The sequence below is a fragment of the Schistocerca cancellata genome, chromosome 6 (assembly GCF_023864275.1).
Source record: "Schistocerca cancellata isolate TAMUIC-IGC-003103 chromosome 6, iqSchCanc2.1, whole genome shotgun sequence".
Lineage (NCBI taxonomy): Eukaryota > Metazoa > Arthropoda > Insecta > Orthoptera > Acrididae > Schistocerca > Schistocerca cancellata.
Window position 1 is genome coordinate 279,096,780 of NC_064631.1, and position 21,164 is coordinate 279,117,943.

The window sequence follows — 21,164 nt, forward strand, 5'->3', positions numbered from 1 at the left end:
AGGCTTTTTGCAGATGATGCTGTGGTGTATCGAGAGGTTGTAACAATGGAAAATTGTACTGAAATGCAGGAGGATCTGCAGCGAATTGACGCATGGTGCAGGGAATGGCAACTGAATCTCAATGTAGACAAGTGTAATGTGCTGCGGATACACAGAAAGATAGATCCTTTATCATTTAGCTACAAAATAGCAGGTGAGCAACTGGAAGCAGTTAATACTATAAATTATCTGGGAGTACGCATTAGGAGTGATTTAAAATGGAATGATCATATAATGTTGATTGTCGGTAAAGCAGATGCCAGACTGAGATTCATTGGAAGAATCCTAAGGAAATGCAATCCGAAAACAAAGGAAGTAGGTTACAGTACGCTTGTTCGCCCACTGCTTGAATACTGCTCAGCAGTGTGGGATCCGTACCAGATAGGGTTGATACAAGACATAGAGAAGATCCAACGGAGAGCAGCGCGCTTCGTTACAGGATCATTTAGTAATCGCGAAAGCGTTACGGAGATGATAGATAAACTCCAGTGGAAGACTCTGCAGGAGAGGCGCTCAGTAGCTCGGTACGGGCTTTTGTCAAAGTTTCGAGAACATACCTTCACCGAAGAGTCAAGCAGTATATTGCTCCCTCCTACGTATATCTCGCGAAGAGACCATGAGGATAAAATCAGAGAGATTAGAGCCCACACAGAGGCATACCGACAATCCTTCTTTCCACGAACAATACGAGACTGGAATAGAAGTGAGAACCGATAGAGGTACTGAAGGTACCCTCCGCCACACACCGTCAGGTGGCTTGCGGAGTATGGATGTAGATGTAGATGTAGATGTAGGTAATGTATTGTGTTTTTGGTGTTTCCATGTTTATGTCAGACCCCTTTATTCCATATACTGTTAACTGTATCAAATAGTGGGGATATGTGCGCTGCGTAGAATCTACTTGTCCGACGAAAGTGGGCTGAAAGTGGCTTTATGCGCCAAGTTTGGTATATTTCTTAGTATTCTCTATAGGAAGTAATTCAGCGATTGTTAGACTCTTTCCTTTTCCTGGCGCTTCTCCGGCACTACAGAGATCGCTGTTTTACGTGATGTGACAAATTGTTAGTAGTTTAACTTTGTTCACTGATTCCTTTCCTAGGAACACCAGCCAGTTAACCAAATGCAAGGAAGTCGTGTGTACCACCAATTTGTGATTCATGCAAACTATTTTCTGTGTGTTATTGTAATTTAATTGTTTGCATATTGCATATTCTAACGCAGACACTGGCAGCCTACCCAATATTTTCTAAAAAGATATAGGAGAACCACCTATAAACAATACCAAGTTTGCTGATGTAACAGATTGACGTGTGAATTCGATCGTGTCGGATTTACTTCCATATCTTGCAAGCTATCCCGCTACGCGATAATCTTTACGAGCAGCTCCGTGTGGTATTTTTTCTGTTTCTAAAATATATTTAACTATCGTCGAAATGTGAGACCTGAGTTTCTGCTGGCGTATACAACTTTCAAATCACTACCGGGAATTGAGCCAGGTAACACTTTCAGCGACTGCCGATATTTCGGCGGGAGAACACCCCACCATTTACAAGGCAAACTGCAACGGATAGGAGACGTACACGCAAATTTAAAACCTCGGTTCTCGGACTTAAGCAGTAAAATTAACACACACACTGTGTAATATCCGTAATAAATGGAGACTTATTCGTTTACAGCGCAATATCCCGTCAGTTCTGGGTCCCCTCGCTTTGGTCAAGACAAATTTTGTGAACCATGGGTTGATTTTACAAGGGACAGTCAAATGAAAACGAGACAGATGGAAAAGAAATATATAAACCATCTATATCTGAAGTAGTTACCTTAACATGGAAAAATGTTTGCGATTGTCAGTCTGGAACCGCGAGACCGCTACGGTCGTAGGCTCTAATCCTGCCTCGGGCATTGACATGTGTGTGATGTCCTTAGGTTAGTTAGGTTTTAGTACTTCTAAGTCCTCGGTGACTGATGACCTCAGCTGTTAAGTCCCTTAGTGCTCAGAGTCATTTGAACCATTTTGTTTTAGATTGCCTGCTGGACTATAACTGTACGCAGGCGGGGTGACACCATTTTCCATTGACTGATTGGGCTCATTGACATTCTGCAACACGTCACCTCAGTGGTACACGGACACTTTGCAAAATATAAATGTGCTATCAAGTCAAGGCGCCCAGGAATATTGATGCGCCGGCCGATGTGGCCGTGCGGTTCTAGGCGCTACAGTCTGGAGCCGAGTGACCGCTCCGATCGCAGGTTCGAATCCTGCCTCGGGCATGGATGTGTATGATGTCCTTAGGTTAGTTAGGTTTAATTAGTTCTAAGTTCTAGGCGACTTATGACCTCAGAAGTTAAGTCCCATAGTGCTCAGAGCCATTTGAACCATTTTGATCACTGTGTCGCAAGATAATTCTTCAAATGGTTCAAATGGCTCTGAGCACTATAGGACCTAACATCTGAGGTCATCAGTCCCCTAGAACTTAGAAATGCCTAAACCTAACTAACCTAAGGACATCACACACATCCATGCCGGAAGCAGGATTCGAACCTGCGACCGTAGCGGTCGCGCGTTTCCAGACTGAAGCGCCTAAAACCACTCGGCCACACCTAATTCCTGCTCACAATCTGCCAAGGTTATCAAGAATCCGCTGCAGAAATCTCGCTGGGACACCCTTACACATTCTGCGTAGAGTCCCGGTCTCTCCTCACGCCGTTTCCGTATTATTGTTGGCCTGAACACAGTCGTTCGTGACCGTAGATTAGATTCGGACGGAGAGACGCACGCCAGTTTGGAATTGAGGTTCCGTAGACTTTATAAATAGTAAACGGTTTACTTAAGTTTTTCCGTCTGTCTCATTTTCATTAGACTGTCTCTTATATGTGACGTTAATCTATCTGGTAGGTGACCATTCTACAGAGGAAATTCTCCAGGCTGATGGTGCACAATTTGTCGTATGATCCAGAAATTTTCATGCGCTCTTACAGCAAAGTAAGGTGCTGAAGAGATCCAAAGTCATCAGCGGCAACACGCAAAGTTAATGATGCGTCCACTCGGTTGTAGCATGTGGTCGAATTTTCTTTGCGTCGTTGAATGATCCATCCCTCCTGCTTACTTCTCCATCAGCATTCAAGTAGTTATTACCGTTTTTTTACCAGTTCTTCTCGATCGACTGATTAATGTTCTTTATATATACTTCAGCTTTACGCTCTTTACTTCTTAGCTACAGTGTTCTGATTTTCACCCTTGAGTGCGGCAACTACCTTTCTGAAATCTAGTTCCTTGGTCATGATGACGATTACGAATTCGACGACTGGGACAAGGCCGTAACGATCGAGGTAATTTTACGGACCCAGTCAAGTTACTGTCTTTTTCTATTGGAAGAGACACACTGGTACGCGGCGTCTGAGGTTACAAAACTACTGATAGATGCTCTCTCAGCCCCATTTCATTGCCTTATTTGTCGGAGTCATATCGTCACTAGCAGTAATACGGGATTTGACGTCATTCCGTAACACTTACGTTAGTTTCCTTCACCTCACAAGCAATCATTGTAGATTTGGTCGGCTTTAGTCAAAACGTTCCACAGTAGAGTCCTCGTAGCAGCTTCGTTCACTATTAAGATGCAGATACGCGATTTGCACTACGAGTAACCAGGATTGCTGTTCCACTATCTTAGATCAGTAAACGCTCGCGTCCAGTCCCTGGATGTGTGCTCGAATTACGTGACTTCACGTGGCTAACTGCTTTCCCTCCTGATTCTCAGTTCCCAAGATTCATCTCTCTTTCCAGTTATCTTTCTCTCTAGGAACTGAAATGATTGCCGCTTTTTTTCGTTTTATTTCGTATATATTGTACGTACATTTAACTTGACCTACAGCATGCTGGCAGCTGGTATTATATCCTAGAACTTAAGGCTGGCTGAATCCCATTTTTTTGTGCCAAGAGTATTTCGCATTTATTTGTTTTTGTATAAAATGTACAGTCGAAAAACGAAGGACCACGTAGGAAATACCAGAATGGGACGAAAATCGGTAGATGTGCTGTACATGTACAGAAAAACAAATTATTACAATTTCAGAAAAAATTGATCAATTATTCAAGAGAAAGAACTCAACAATTTAGCACGTCAATAACGCGGTCGTCCTCCTTGGCCCTTGTGCCAGCAGTTATTCGGCTTGACATTGATCACAGGAGCTCTTGGATGCCCGTCTGAGAAATATCATGCCAAATTCTGTCCAAGTGTCGCTCTAGATCATCAGATGCACGAGCTTGTTGGGGGCCCCTGCCCATAATGCTCCAAACGTCCTCAACTAGGGAGAGGTCGCAGGCCGTTGTGGCCGAGCGGTTCTAGGCGCCTCAGTCAGGAGCCGCGCTGCTGCTATGGTCGCAGGTTCGAATCCTGCCTCGGGCATGTATGTATCGGATGTCGTTAGGTTAGTTAGGTTTAGAAGCGATCCAAAGGACATATCTCTTAGCAAGAGAAACATTCAGTATTGCAGCGATGACTGCGTTCGACCATCTTCTTCTTCTACGTGAACAGTAGTAATTTGAACATTTAGAATCTAAGGCGTCAACTCCTCCTTTAGTACTATTGTAAAGTTCTATATTTTCGATTTTTGATTTACAAACACTTGATGATGCATAGAAAATAGTAAATTTACACTTTTACGCTGCTTGGAGCGAATGACACCAAGGTTTGCTAGTACAAATCCAAATAATGATGATTCAGTGGGTATTCTTTTATTAAGCAAACACTCATGAGGAAATTCCCGTTTGCTTTTTCTTCGTACGGAACCCACGTATGATAGTCCTCGGTTCAATAATTCATCTACTAACTCAACAGATATAAACCAACTGTTTGCAATGATATTTCTATTAGTTCCATAAAATGGCTCTGCAAGTTTTAGTACATCCTCCGTTGGTATTGCGAAAGGGATGTTCCTTTGCGCAAGTAATCTTTCCGAGTGTAGAAACGCATTAAAAATAAATTTCATTTTCAGGCTGTATTTTCCAGGTTTACTTTCGATAAACATTCTGAATGAGCGTCTTCCTCGTAGTTTTACCAACATGTCTTCAACACATAAACATTCTGAACAAGAATAGTTTGCACTACGACTGCTAATGAACTTTTCAAAAATTATCTCGTATCAAGGCAAGTTTAGCTGTAGAGTTTCTTTCTTTCCGTGTACTGACGTCGTCGAAGGATACATTGAAATAAATGAATAAAAATATGTTTATTCCTATTACACCTCGAGAGATATCTCTACCAGTAAAATCAGTTGCCCGTAGCGATCCAACATCTTCATGAATTGACTTTAATACTTAAACATACAGAAACAATCCAAAGTAAGCTCGCAACTCAGAGAAAATCAAAGTTTTTAGCGTAATACGGCCGTAACAACGGAGTTGAATGTTTTTCCTCAAGTTTTTGTTCGTATAGTGCACGATAATGTCAGTCACACCCAACTCTCTAATGCGCTCTAATACAATAGAGTGCTCTCTTATGCGAGATGAATGTGGCACAGATTTATTCATTTTACACCTGTATTCCTGCAACAGTAGTTTCCTGGAGTTCCTTTTTCTTCCTCTCACTAAAAGAAGAGCCTTAACTTTACTCGATCTCTGTACCAGAAGGTGTTCACTGTGTATCGAATCATAATCGCTAATGTCATCAACTTGTTCTTCTGGGTTATTTCTATCTATGTCTTCACTTTCTGACTCAGTTCCTTCTTCTAAGAGTCTTACGATATCCTCAACATGGAGAAAAACTGAAACAAAAGCAAATTACTGTGTTAACATATTGCAAATAAAGCAAGCGTGGAGTCTACAGAAAGCCCAACAATGTGAAATAAGTACTTACTGTTGCGAGAGCGTCGCGCACATACACCTGTCGCAAGCCTCCGTGGCATGCTGGGAATACCTAAGAAGGCAGCCCTGTAGAGCACTAACAATAGAAATTGTAAGCTACAAATGTAGTTAGAGGTTAAGGGTGCCGCAGATGAAAAGTAGAGGGGTCCTGCTATGAAAAGAAATGGCACTCGCGCCTTCATTCATGGTTGTCGGACCGTGTCGTGGGCGACAGTCACATTGGTGTCCCACCGCTGTCCAGGTCGTCTCCAGACATGTCGTCGGCCTTAAATATCACTGAGTAGAGTTGTCTTCAGTGTTGTGTCCTGCTTCTAAATGAGCCCGTATGACCAGAGAAGACGTAAGAATGTTTAGAGCATTATGGGGAGGGCCCTTCAAGTAGCTCGGAGTTGACGATCTAATGCTACAGTAGGAGCGATAACCCTCAGCATGAAAAATGTGAAGAAATCGAAAAAGGAATGATAGTCGGAAGGACTCACTCAGCATTCAGGAAATTCAAAACAACCTTAGATGAAATTAAAACAAGTATGATAACGTTAAGAGGGCAACGGGAATTCCAGAGGAGAGAGCTAGTTCAAATGGCTCTGAGCACTAAAGGACTTAACTTCTGAGGTCATCAGTCCCCTAGAACTTAGAACTACTTAAACCTAACTAATCTAAGGACATCACACACACCCTTGCCAGAGGCAGGATTCGAACCTGCGACCGCCTAGAACCGCTCGGCCACTCCGGCCGGCCAGAGGAGAGAGCGGGTAAGTTGAAAGAGTATATGAAGACCTCTGTAAGGGGGAAGAGTTGTCTAATGTGATAGAAGAAGAAGAAACGGGATTCCATTTAGAAGAGATAGGGGATCAACTATTAGAACCAGAATTTAAAAGGGCTTACGAGGACGAGATCAAATAAGGCAGAAAGGACACACAATATTCTATCACAATTCCTAAAATCATTGGGATAAGTGGCAACAAAAAGACTGTTCACGTTCGTTTGTAGAATGTAGAAGTACTGACGACATTCCATCTGACTCCCAGGAATAGACTGTGCGGCTGGTCCTGGCGGAGGTTCGAGTCCTCCCTCGGGCATGGGTGTGTGTGTTTGTCCTTAGGATAATTTAGGTTAAGTAGTGTGTAAGCTTAAGGACTGATGACCTTAGCAGTTTAGTCCCATAAGATTTCACACACATTTGAACATTTGACTCCCAGAAAAATATCATCCACACAATACCGAAGACTAAAAGAGTTCACAACTGCGAGAATTATGGCAGATACAGCTTAACAGCTCATGCATGCTTACAAGTATAATACAGAGAAGAATGGAGAAGAAAATTGAGGGAGTGTTTTATGACGATCAGTTTGGCTTTAGGAAAGGTAAGGCACCAGAGAAGCGATTCTGACGTTGCGGCTGATAATGGAAGCAAGATGAAAGAAAAATCAAGACACATACAGAGATTTATCGACCTGGAAAAGCGTTCGATGTTCAATAAGTAGATCGAAGAAGCAAAGAAATAAAAGAAAGATTCAGGGGTGGAATCAAGGTCAAAGGACATCAATGATACGATTCGCTGAAGACATTGCTATCCAGAGTGAAAGTGAAGAAGAACCACACGATCTGCTGAATGGAATGAGCAATCTAATGAGTACAGAATACGGATTGAGGGTAAATCGAAGAAAGACGAAAGTAATGAGAAGTAGCAGAAATGAGAATAGCGAGAAACGTACCTTCAGGATTGATGGTCACGAAGTAGGCGAAGCTGAGGAATTCTGCTACCTGGGCAGCAAAATAACCAACGACGGACGGGGCAAGGAGGGCATCAAAAGCAGACTAGCACATCAAAAGCAGACTAGCGCTGGCGAAATGGGCATTCCTGGCGAAGAGAAGTCTAGTAGTATCAAACATTGGCCTTGATTTGAGGAACAAATTCCTGAGAATATGCGTTTGGAACACAGCAGTGCATGGATACGAAACATGGACTGTTGAAAAAGTAGAAAAGAAGAGAATCGTAGCATTTGAGATGTTGTACTACAGATGAATGTCGAAAATTAGGGTGTCTGATAAGGTAAGGAACGAGGAGGTTATGTGCAGAATCAAAAAGGAACGGAATATGTGAGAAACACTGACAGGGAGAAGGGACATCAGGGAATAAGTTCCATGGCACTAGAAGGAACTGTAGAGGGCAAAAGCAGTAAAGAAAGACAGAGATTAGAATACGTCCAGCGAGTAACTGAGGACGTGGGCTGCAACTCCTACTCTGAGATGAACAGGTTGGCCCAGATGAGAAATTCGTGGCGGGCCGCATCAAACCAGTCAGAAGACTCATAGCTCAAGAAAAGTCTAGGAATCAGTGCCAAGCCGAATATGCGCTTGCGTAAGGGCAGAGCTGTACCAATGTGTTATTGACATGCTAGATTTGTGAAGCACTTGCTCTTGAATAAATCATCCAATTTTTCTGAAATTGATGTCTTTTGTTTGTCTACATGTACATCACATCTTCCGATTTCTGTTCCTTTGGGATAAATACTTCGCGGTTTGTCGATTGTTTTCTTTTATAGTGCATTGCATATGCTTTAATTACAGTTTTCCTTATTTTACTAGCCAGTAATTCTCCCTCTGTCCCCTTCATTAATCAAGTCATTTATGTCGGCAGAAGTTATTCTTTGCATACATAAACTTCTATGAGGTCTCTACGGTCCAGTGAATAGAAGATCGGCAGATCGTTATTATCTGCTGATAGGAGAAACGGTGACAGGCTAATTCTGTCATTTACCTCACACCAACCATCTACCGACTCAGCAGTCCCGTCAACGCTCTATGTACGGATCTCACAACTCGGTACATTTTTTCTATGTGACCATTATTATTATTAGTAGTAATCATTGTTATTATTATTGTTATTATTATTATGTTATTTTAATTTTTGTTGGGCCAAATTGTTTCTGTGTTTAGAATCAAATGTAAAAGATAATGGAGAAGTCAACCGTGAACTAATAATATATAATTTGTTTAGCTGCTGTTAAATAAAGATCTTCTTTTTTTGCTCTGGGCAAAACTGTGTCACTGAAAGCATCACGACGGGAAACGTTTTACGCTGTTAATAGCGAGACCACCGCAGACCAGTTTTGATCGGCCGTGTTTTGTTTAAAATTAGGAGCATTATTCAGTTTTAAAATGTCGGAACGACCAAATAAATTAATGTTACCCCTCGAGGATATCGTTTTATGCGTTTCCAACGATACAATTATGGAAACATTTGTCATTATTTAATGGCCCGGTCAGAACCGCGCTTTCAGCAGCGATGCGATACGACCAGTGAGGTCCGCCCGGCGCACTCGCGGCACTGGGCCGGCAGCCCAGCTTCCCTGCGCCCGTTTCATAAACTGCGATTTTCTTTTCCTTTCTTTCTTTCATTTATGCTTTCTACTTGTCCTTGATCTTGTGTTGATCATTCTCTTGCACAAAAGCGTATGAACTTCGCTGAAACGAAGTCGTCTGCTTGAATAATTAAGATACATTTTGAACTTGGTTGGTTGGTTGTTTTGCGGAAGGAGACCAGACAGCGAGGTCATCGGTCTCATCGGATTAGGGAAGGACGGGGGGAGGAAGTCGGCCGTGCCCTTTGAAAGGAACCATCCCGGCATTGGCCTGGAGCGATTTAAGGAAATCACGGAAAACCTAAATCAGGACGGCCGGACGCGGGATTGAACCGTCGTCCTCCCGAATGCGAGTCCAGTGTCTAACCACTGCGCCACTTCGCTCGGTTTTTGAACTTCATTTGCCTAGAGATTCATATGGAGGATGTATTCTCATTTCATGCATGTGTGGGTAAACACGAGTTGTTGCCGTAGATGATACTACATTTGCGGTGGATTATGGATTTCGTGTACATTCAATGGGTAGTTTAATTACTCATGAAGTTAAACTTCAACTACAGTGTACTACAAGCTAGGAACTGGACGTACTTAACTATGGATAAAGCCATTGCGTAATGTGGATGAAATGATACTTCAAACTAGATAATATTTCACTTAAGGAGTGATCTTTCTCGCTATATCCATCAATAATTTTTACGAACATGCAGTGATGGTCACAAGCTACTGATAGCTCCGTGTGTTACTGATAATTTTAAGTTTTTCCAAAATTATGTGAAAAGATTTTTAGGTAGAAATACTGAGAAACGAAAATCTGTTTTTCCTACAATTTGGTACCTTTGTACCGCAGCAGCCAAAGGCGTCGTTACCCGGGGGCAAGGGAGGGCTGCCGCCCCTTCGTAGCTCTTAGAGAAGGAAAGAAAAAAAAATGTAGTCAGTTGTTCGTATTTCAAGAAAATGATGGTTTACGTAGGTTTCTAACAGGATCGTATATGAAACTATTTTGTGGCTACTTATAAGTCGTTATTCCTCTTCCGAGACAGAAAAAATACTTCTGTTTGTCATTCGAATGTGAAATGTTGGAAGCACTTCGAAGACTCCAAGGAGCTTGGAATAAATACCACCTACAGCCACAACTATGCCAAGGACTATAGTAAGTTCATTAGGCGAATGAATTGGTGATAATGCAGCCAAAGTCAGAGCCACAATATCTTTCATATTAGTCAAGCATTGTTTTCTGGAGAAGGTTATGCTGCTGATGATTTGTTGTTGCTTTTGTTCAACATAACAATTAAGTTTACGATTTGTGTCTGCACCTTATAGTACACGACGTATCCGGGTGCCGTGCGGACCAGGTGTGTGAACTGCAAAGACGAAATATGTGTATTGCCAATTTGGAGGATATATAAATTATTAACCTAACGTACTTTGCATACTTTCACTCTCTGGTGTCGTACAGAATAATATTTTGGGTTAGCTCAACATTTAGAGAAAAGGTATTCACTGCTCAAAAGAAAGTGGCTAGAACAATGTGTGGGGTTCATAGTCGCAAATCTTGTAGGCTTTTAAAAGATTGGAAATTCTTACAACAGCCTCACAGTACATTTACTCACTAGTGAAATTTTTTCTCAATAACATGGACCAGTTTAAATACAACAGGGACATTCATGATTATAATACAAGGAAAAAGAAAGACTTACACTTTCCTTTTCTCAACCTATTTTTGGCACAGAAAGGGGTAAAATATGGTGCTATAAAAATTTTCGACAAATTACCAAGTAAATAAAATGTCTGACAGACAGCAGTAATAGCTTCAAAAATGAATTGAAATCATATGTCATTGACAACTCTTTCTATACCATAGATCAATTCTTGAATAGGAATAAATAAATCTAGAAATATAGTATATGCTTTTGGTGCCATTTAAGGTAATGGGGTAAATAAAAGAAATATTAATCTTTAACTCTGTATTGTTATATATAGTGAAAAATCTTGTTTCATATGTGCATTTCTTGTGCACTTGACACGTTCCAAGTCATAACGGCTTCCGTACCGTGCGACTGATCAATGGAACATGCAACCAACCAACTAACTAACTAACTAACTGAACAAAAGCATAAGGAAATGTAAAGCAGTCTGCAGACACAAGCAGATTGCAGGTCATTCACTGGAAACACGAAAGTCCATTAAGAATCTGAGAGTATGTGTACGGAGTAGTTTTAGGTGGATCCATCACATACAGCTAGTCGCAGGTAAGGCAGATCCCATTTTTTCTGAATAGTTTGATGCGGGGCGCCACGAATTCTTCTTCTGTGCCAACCTCTTTATCCCAGAGTAGCACTTGCAACGTACATACTCAGTTATTTGCTGGATGTACCCCAATCTCGGTCTTCCTGTATAGCTTTTGCTGTGTACAGATCCCTCTAGTATCACGGTAGTTATTCCCTGGTAGCTCCGTGGTACAGGACAATGGGACACGCTGCCCTTTCTTCTTGTCAGTGCTTCACAGGTATTCCTCTCCATGCCGATTCTGCGTAGATCCTCCTCATCCCTTACCTTATCAGTGCACATAATTTTCAACATTCTTATGTCGTATTTCATCTCAAATGCCTCTGTTGTCTTATGTTCCGATTTTCCCGTTGTCCATGTCTCACTACCATAATTTGCTGTGCTCCGAACGTATCACCTCAGAAATTTCTTCCTCTTATTAAGACCTATATTTGATACTAGTAGATTTCTCTTGGTCATAATAAGTAAATGTAATCCCATCATAAAGGAGGAGACTTAAAAAACCGACCAATAGCTGAGTAATACCCTTCAGTAGAGGATAACAAAATTAGAGAAGTCAGAGAGTAGCCAAGAAAGAGCAGGGAATTTAGCTAAAGGTTGATTTAGTCACGGAGATATCTAGCCAACTCCAGCGACAGACAGTACAAGAGATGCGTTCTGGATGACCTTGTGGTTCACTGTTAAAACGCTGGGAGTGTACGTTCGTACAAGATGCAACTAAGATATTGTCCCCTTCTACGGAAACCCCGCGAAATGATCATGACAGTAAAAACAGAGGTATTTGAGATCACGGAGACCTAGTAATAATGGTAATTCTTTTGGGCTACTCTCGACGGGCATAGGGAAGTTGGTAAATGACAATGGTGCTTCATGTATGCTTCACCATAAGATCGCCTGTGGGATATGAATGTTGATGTAGAAGAAAGAAGAGTGTCAACATTGATGCCATCAAAACGTCAGATCTTCGCTTCTGAGGATAACTTCCTCGTCCTTGATGAACATGTTAAGGTTGGCACATGCGTTCACACCATATGTCACAGTGAAGGAAATTTGAATATTACCCAGGACACTAGCCCAAAATCAGATGATCAGGAACCGTGTGCTATAATTTCTTCTTTCCTTGTCGGTCAGATGTGTTACTAAGAGGACTGTAGGCTGTTACCATTTCATTGAACGGCAAAACAACAACTATTGGGTAATATAGACTGTGAAAGCGAATCTGTGCGATAATACACACCCGTTAATCCCTCACATTTCAGACAGACAAATGGCTATTTCCGTATCTGATAATGTCGAGGTAACAGGCAGTTCAGGTCATTAGAATTACTGCCTTAGAAACTCTTATCAGAGCAATATATGTCTATCATAGTGGAAGCCGCAAACAGCGGTCGCGCGAATCTGGTTTCCTCTAAACGACCACGAGACGTAGAGGACAGTAGTTACCGGAGGCCAGGTGGATGCTAATTTCCTTGAATGATGGAAGGCTTTCGATAAAACTTCACACTGTCGCCTAGTGAACAAAATACGGGCACACATCAGGTCAGCTTTATAACTACGCTAAGGAATTCCTAGGAAATAGAACACAGCATGTCTTTCTTTAGCGAGAGGAAACTTCAGGCATCTAAGTAGCTTCAGTTGAACTCAGGGGAGCACTAGATCACCGTTACTTCCACTATGTATGTAAAAGAACAAATGGGAAACGTCGGAGGCTACATGCCGAAGATTATTCTCTAGGACTGACAGTTGGTTCTCAACATAAACCAATTTACTATACTGTGCTAAACAGATGGAAATCTCCGTTATTGTAAACCACATGATTGCTGAACTGTCATTGTAAGATGCTACATCAATTAAATATCTGTGATCATGTATGCAGTATTTAAAACCGGATGACCCACAAACCAAATCGTAAGAAAGGTAGATGCCAGACTGAGATACATTGGAGAAATCCTCTGTTAATATTCTCCACACACAAAGCTGGCAGCTTACGAAATGTCAATTGTTACAGGAGCATTTCGCGCCAGTCTTGGACCCCTAACAGATAGATTAGATAGGTGAAATAAAGATCGAAAGACATACAACATGTTCGTTTAAGAAATAGTAGAGCAGAAATACACATATACATTTTTATAGCGTGCTATGTATTGTATGTTTATATAATATAACTGGTTAAGTTCCCAACACAGTTTGGGCGCTGCATTTATTGTTGGTGGTGGGAAACTCAAAAATCCCAGATGGGGGATGGCAGAGAATTGAGAAGTTAAAATCTGCCGATAATGGGAAATTTAAAAATCAAAGATGGCAAATGGCGGAGAATGCAAAAAATTTAATATGATGGGATATTCAGAATATGCAAAATGGTTGGAAACTTAAATATCCAAGATGGTGGAATCAGTCCGTTTTGCTTTGCATGCTAACCCCCCCTCTAACCTACAGATGTAGTCAATGAAAGTAAGACTCAGTCTCCAAGCTCAAAGATGTGAATTATTTCGGAAAGTTACATACGAAAGTGAAAGATATTTTCCTCTGAATTGCATACACATACTTACATCTGCATTTCGTCACCATGGTATTAAATAACTATTCGCTTAAACAGATACTTCCATATGAATTGAAGACACACACACACACACACACACACACACACACACACACACACAATAGCTACATAGAATAGCGCTATGTTAAGAAAAATGTGGCCAACTACGTTTTCATTCTTGACTACTGAAAAACTAATTATGGGCTATCTTATCAGTCACATCTGTCAATGTAACTGGAAGCTATATACCTTTCACTTTGGAATCTAAGACCCAGTATAAAGCATATTTTCGAAAAATAGTTCAATATTTGCTTATGCAATGTAAATAATGAATTAGAAGTACATATCTGTGAAAGATGTATTTTAACTTAACTACTATTACTCAAAATATTAAAATGCGAAATAAAATTAACTCCTGCTTTACGCCCCTGTTGCTTGTTGTCATCAACAGATGGCATTGTTCACAATTAGATCTATGCACTACACTTGGCGTAAGGTACAATCCTCCCCTCGATTAAATATATATACAGATAAGTTGAACAGTGAATTTTAGAATGGTAGCTAGACATTCAGACGTGTTGATATTTCCATCCGGTGCTGTGTCATACAACATACTGTCATCAACATAAGGTTTTCGCAAGTATTTGAATAACGTTTCGTCACTAATTCGGGTGGGTGGTGAGGGGGGGGGGGGTGAGGTGTAAGTGAAATTAATTTATCACGAGGTAATGTAGTGCGCTATGAACACTTAAATATTGCTTTTGAAACAGCCTTAGTAGAAGTTAAACACAAAAAATTATAGAGAACGGCTGCAATATTTACCTATGGTAATTATGACGCCTAGAGAGAGAGAGAGAGAGAGAGAGAGAGAGAGAGAGAGAGAGACTGTAATGTGTATATAATATGAATGCATAAACCGTGCAGCCAGGTGGAGTAACATTTCAGAATAGAAATCAAATTTTGCAAAGAACTGCACTACAATGAACAGTAAAATAGCCCCCATTTCCTCGTTGCTAAACTATTTCCTTTGAGCATTTCAGCACTTCTAGCATAGTTACTACCATGGAGGAGGAAGCAGCCAACCATAAAACTACAGGAATGTGACTTAATTTACAGTCTTTGAGCACTAGCTTAGTCCACTACTGCCGTAGATAAAACCTTATTACTCTTCCATACCACATCTAAGACAGACCATCCCAAGTATATATCGAAAGAATAACTATATCGGGATGAGGTTTTCACCAAGTTGTTGCGGACAATACGAGGAATTTCCTCATGATCACCAGTAAATTTTGTCGTTTATAGTCCCCGAATTACGAAACTGATCTTTTTTCTAACGGACTTCTTATGTGACATTCTAAAAAAGCTTCTAACAGGACGTCAGTGACTTGATCAAATAGTATCACGATAACAGCGCTGCAAAGCAGTATTCTGCAGTCAAGAGAAGAGGTTCCACATATGTTTGCCGTGTTATACCAAATGTAAGCGAAGATGTAACTCAGCTGTGGTTCTTGTGTTTATCTATGCGCTTGAAGCCCGTCAGTATAAGTTCTACTGTTGCAGCAATCAAATAACATACTCATACAACTAATGAAACGTTCCCAATGCATATTACAGCCGAAAGAGTGAATGTCTATTATGGCGAATGGTCGCAAAGTAATAGAGCAGTAGTGCAGTTGTACGCTGAAGAGTGTCAAGATCGTGCCAAGCACTCAGGACCTGTCTTTTCAAATATTATTAAAAAGTTCTGGAAACTGGAAGTGATACTGTACAGTGCAAATGTCACTAAGCGGGACCTCGGAAGTGCGAGTGGGACAAACAGAAATAGAGTTCTGCGAGCACTACATTCCAGTGCATTTCTCCCTCTCCATATATCGATGCATCTACAGCTTCATGGGAATGACTTCGAAAATTGATTAGAATTTTCCGAATGTTATCTTCGAAAGGCGCAAATTGATGCGTCGTATCTACGTCTGGTTTCGTTTAAGTAAAAAGTATCATTTGCAAATCAAGGGCAAGTCAATCTTCGCAGTATGCACACTGACTCAAAGAAAAGGATAAATACAGCGCTGTTGGTCTAACCACGCTTGGTGCGTGTTTTTCGAGACTCGCATCATTGGTTCCTATTTTATTGATGGGAAGCAAAATACACTCAAGAATCTCGAGTTTCTAAGATATGCTGCTGCCGTAGTTACTGCAAGGCATCCCACTGGAGATAAAGCAGTCAGCGTGATACCAACATGATCAGTGTGAAACTGATGTCCCTTCCACTCTGCACATGTAACGGCAGACTCTCTTAAGAGAACGTTTGGAGAACATTGGAATGGTCGTTCACACTAGTCAGCACACTCGACAAACTTAACAATTCTATACTCTTCTCTGTGGCGAAAATTAAACCAAGAGGAAGCACAAATGACTCCCGAAGGTATGAAATGCCTCTTAACTGGGGACTGTTCGGCCTTTAACTCCAGACGAAATCCAACGAGCAGTATTATATATTCATAACCATAATACTTGAAGAAATCTATTCAAATATTGATTTTGAGTTGATGTCCGATTCCAATAGCAATCTTATGTCATCTTCCGATCTCATTTTCTTCAAAATTGCAAAGATGACAGCAAAGTACTGTTGAAAACGGTCATCAAGCCAAAATAAATATTTTAAAGCGATCTTGGCTCTGAAGTGTTTCTTCTAATATTACAATATGCAGATCGTCCCCTGATCAGTATGTCAGTAACATATAATCTTCAGAATCACTTTATAGCGTGTACCACTGCTCAAAGTCAATACGTCAAGCTCTTGTTATTACGGCGGTGATAATAAACACAAGAACTGTATCTCAGTTACCTGTTCGCCTACATTTGGTGTAATAGGGTAGGAGTTTGTGGAACCATTATATTTGTTCAAATCCCACTCTTGTTACGCCGTCGAACTTTTCATTGAAGCTTCTTTCAGATGCCACAGAAATAAAATATCGTCCGCTAAACCCAATCTCTGCATATTTATTCATTTTGCATATATCGGAGTGGCCTGTCTTTGCTGATTCAGCCTTCCAGCTTATACCAGCCACCGGAAAGTTCTCCGGCAGTCTGTTAAGAGGATTCCATCGTCCACTTAATTATAATACTGGGGAAATGCATACTTGTGTATACCAGAGCAATACCTTCGAAAGGGATTTGGACGCCTGTCGACACTGAAGGAGTGTAGACTGGAGCTGCAGAGTGTTTGTCTCGCGGCAGTGTAGTGCCTCCTGTGTTGCCGAGTAGTACCACAAACAGGAACCGCAATCGGCTGAAAGTGCCATCAATCTCGTCTAAGCGACCACAGCCCTACTGTGGGCAACCGCATCCATTTTGCAAATGAGTATATATCGTACCCTACGCCGTCCATTTCGAACCAGCAGAGAATTCCAGAAGAGCTGTGTACGCGGGACTCTTTCGTTATCTTGCTACTGTCGTGTGAATTGGACACTGGTTATTGATTAGCGAGACCAAGTAATTATGGCGCCACTGCAATAAGCCGTAAGCAAGGCGGCGACGAAGATAAATGGCCGAAAGCTGCCGTTGTGCTGGTCGAAGCCGCAGCCAAGAACCCCAAACAAGAAGCTGCTACGTTGATGAATGTCGACACACGACAACAAGAGGTTTCAATTCAAGCGTTAACGTCGTGTTAGCCATTAATCTTCGGAGGTACACCTCGTGGCTGAATACTAGTAACTCAAGTCCATGGTGGCGTTATTCAGTCTCCTCTATCCTTAACAGTTAGCTCGTAGTCATAGCGGTAGGAAATGAAGTTCAACTACTGACGCTGAATGTCGCTACCATCCGACACTTCGTGGAAGTGAAGTTCTGTTGCGAAAATTTTCTTAATAGATCCTCGATTCTCAGCTAGAGGTACAATGTAACGTAACTAGAGGAGGTTAATACTGTAGTACATATTTACTACATCATGTCTAGAGTATCAGCCCAGTGCACCCACTGAAGTGAAAACTCAAGGCAGGAAACTAACTAATTTTTCGATCTTTAATACAAAGCGGAAGAGTTGCTGTAGATGTAATTCATGTTAACGTTGATGTAAATTTCATCACAGATTATATAATTAGCTCTTTCCATAACGGTTCCCTGATATTGTTCCTGGTTTATTTTTGATATGAAAGCAGATTATAGTCTTTTTGGCAGATTTAACAGTTTAAGGAAGTTACCAAGTACAGTCCACTGCCATTGTAAGGATATTGCTGCTGATTACCTGACGTGTGAACATAGCTCTTTGACCATGTACATAATTTAGAAAAATATTTTAACTATCTGCTTTAGGTTATTTCGTTTTGATATACAATTTGTCCGCCGCTTGTGGTCTCGCGGTAGCGTTCTCTCTTCCCGAGCACGAGGTCCCGGGTTCGATTCCCGGAGGGGTCAGGGATTTTCATCTGCTTCGAGATGACTGGGAGTTATTGGGTCACCTTCACCATCATCATAATTCGTCCCCATTACGGTCGGAGGAAGGCAATGGCGATCCACCTCCACTAGGACGGCGCTGAGGGTCTCCCGCATCGTTCCCCTACGCTCTGTAAAGGAATATGGAACTTCATAATAATCATATAATTTTTACTTCCACGTCTAATAGTACCCCGTCTCTCTGATTCGTTTCTAATTATTTTCAAAGCCATCTCATTCACCACCAAAACCTTTTAGTTTGTATTCACAGTTTATAATTTACCCCCAATTTCATTAACATCTAATTACCACATCCTAAGTTTCTCGTTATTTTCTCCCACCAGTCCCTCTCACAGTATTTCATCGGACTAAATATTAGTAATCCACTTAAAAGAACGCTTTAGATGATAAGGAATAGCTTCTAGGCGATCATGTGACTCTATACTGCTGACATGGAATGACGTGGTGTACATGTCGTATATGTGTTAAAGGACTCAATGTATTAAAATGAGCCGCCATGAAGATGTTACCCAGCAGAAGGGCAGAAACGTCTTGTCGTGTTTGGACGTGACTAAGACCACACCGTAAATGAGGTTGCTCGTTTGGTTGGTGTATCATCACGGCATGTTCAACGTATCTACGAGGAATGGTATACCACTCGCAGTCATGCAACATGGTCTAAGAAAAGTAGTAAAAACATCCGAACCGACAGGAAAGAGAGACGTGTGTAACGTCTTGCCAATGACGGTTCAAGGCCAATAGAACTTGCTACCGTCGGTGAATGCAGGTCCATGTCAAGAGCTTCTGAGTGAACATTACGAAGGGAACTGCATGCAATATTCCCATATTTGGAGTCGGATACTGCAAAAAAAGGCCAATTCTCATGCTGTACGTCTTCAATAGCCAAATGACCAGGAACTGAACAGTAACTAACTAGAGGAGACTGGAGTGATCCAACGGGACACGAGTTGCCTCCTTTTCAAATGATGCAAGGCGTCAAGAGCAGCGACGCCACAATTAGGCGTTTCATCCACAGTGTATGGAAGGTGCACGTCAGGATTTCTCGAACACCATCAGAGAGTGGTCCTGGGACTGTGGTTTGTCCAACGTTAACAATGGACTCTGGAGCAGCAAAAGGTCACCTTTTCTACTGTCTCTGCGGCATCACGATAGACGTATTTTTGTGTGGAGGCTCCGATGACAACGAACGTTGCCAAATTTCGTGTGTCATAGTCATACGCTACTATCATCTATTATGACAGAATTAGTGCAGCGACTTTCAAAATACTACAACCTCTGATTTTTTTGTTGGTAATTTCGTCGTGAGGCGTTACATTTATAAAGAGGTAATGCTTGTGGATGTGTCCAATCTTCGAGATCTCTATGATGTTATCTCTTCAGGAATATAACGCAAGATCTAACGCTGCCGTGATGTCCTGACCTCCGAAAGTTGTCCTCACCACTTCGACTAATATCCTGGCCTCCACGTCGTGCAAACGTGCTCAGATTTTAACTAGATCTTGTGGTTTCGTCGAGTGAGTTCTCATGTAATAAGTGTTCAGAAGTATGTCTTAATACGTTACTTCAAAACGATCTTAATAACTGACAATGAATTTAACTTGGAATATATTAACAGCCAACTGTCATCAGAGCTTTAGTGAAAATAAGATTGTCAAAAGGGATGGGTTGGGATCCAGTCAAACCTTGGTTGGCGATTAAAATCAAGAAGTTGCTTGCTTTGAAGTAAGCTTTGTCATTGTCACATTGTTTCCTAATCTGTATAACCTTTAAGCAAGGTGCGCATCTGCACCTCGAACGTCTCGAAAAATAGATTTCAAATTAAAAGTTACGTCATGTGGTTTGAGTAACTGAATCACTCTTGTCATCAGTGGTACTTATATAGTTTTCATTTGTTTCAGAAGGGTAATGTAATAAGAGAAACTGTGTCCAGCGCGGTAGTAAACACCGCTCTTTCACCCGATAATGGGCGGGTGGCACGTCCGGCCGTCATGTAATCATTGTAACATTGTTTTCTGTTTTGATTTCTCTTGAAAAAGCTTATTCATTTTACAAATTTATTCATTTTGTAAAAAATAAATTATGGTTATATATTGTTAAATAAACAGATTGCGTAAAATGTAAGTTATATCGATGGGTCCACCCTTCCACGTTTTCCTTAATTCAAGTGAGTACCACGTATCAGAAATTAATACCAAAAATCTAAAAGAAGATCAAGACACTATTTTATTTGACTATCTTAGTTCACCTACTCAAAGAATGTATCCATTAAAATCGACCATCTTCGTTAAATTCTGTTTTTACACAGCCTCGTCGCTAGGAATTTTCTTTGCCATTGTAACTGACTCATTGATCGACTTCTGCGTATTCACGGATGATGTTTCTACACGAGTGTATGCACAGATAAATGAAAACACTATGACCATCGCCCACCGCGACGTTGGATGCCGCCTGGCGGCGTTGTGTGCACATGACGCGGTAACAAAAGTAAATAATTGGAGCAGACACGGACGGGGAATCGCCCCACTGAAGGTGTGGACTGGAAATAGGAAATACGTAGAAATAAGCGACGTTGACGAAGGGCAGATAATTATTACGCAGAGGCTGTGAATGAGTATCT

The 21,164-nt window shown here is 41.3% G+C and overlaps 1 protein-coding gene across 1 annotated transcript in view; it reads right to left on the bottom strand.

Moving 5' to 3' along the window:
* Nucleotides 1-21,164, bottom strand: part of LOC126088289 (zwei Ig domain protein zig-8-like) — a 377,426-nt gene that overhangs the window by 153,746 nt on the left and 202,516 nt on the right. The window lies entirely within an intron of this gene.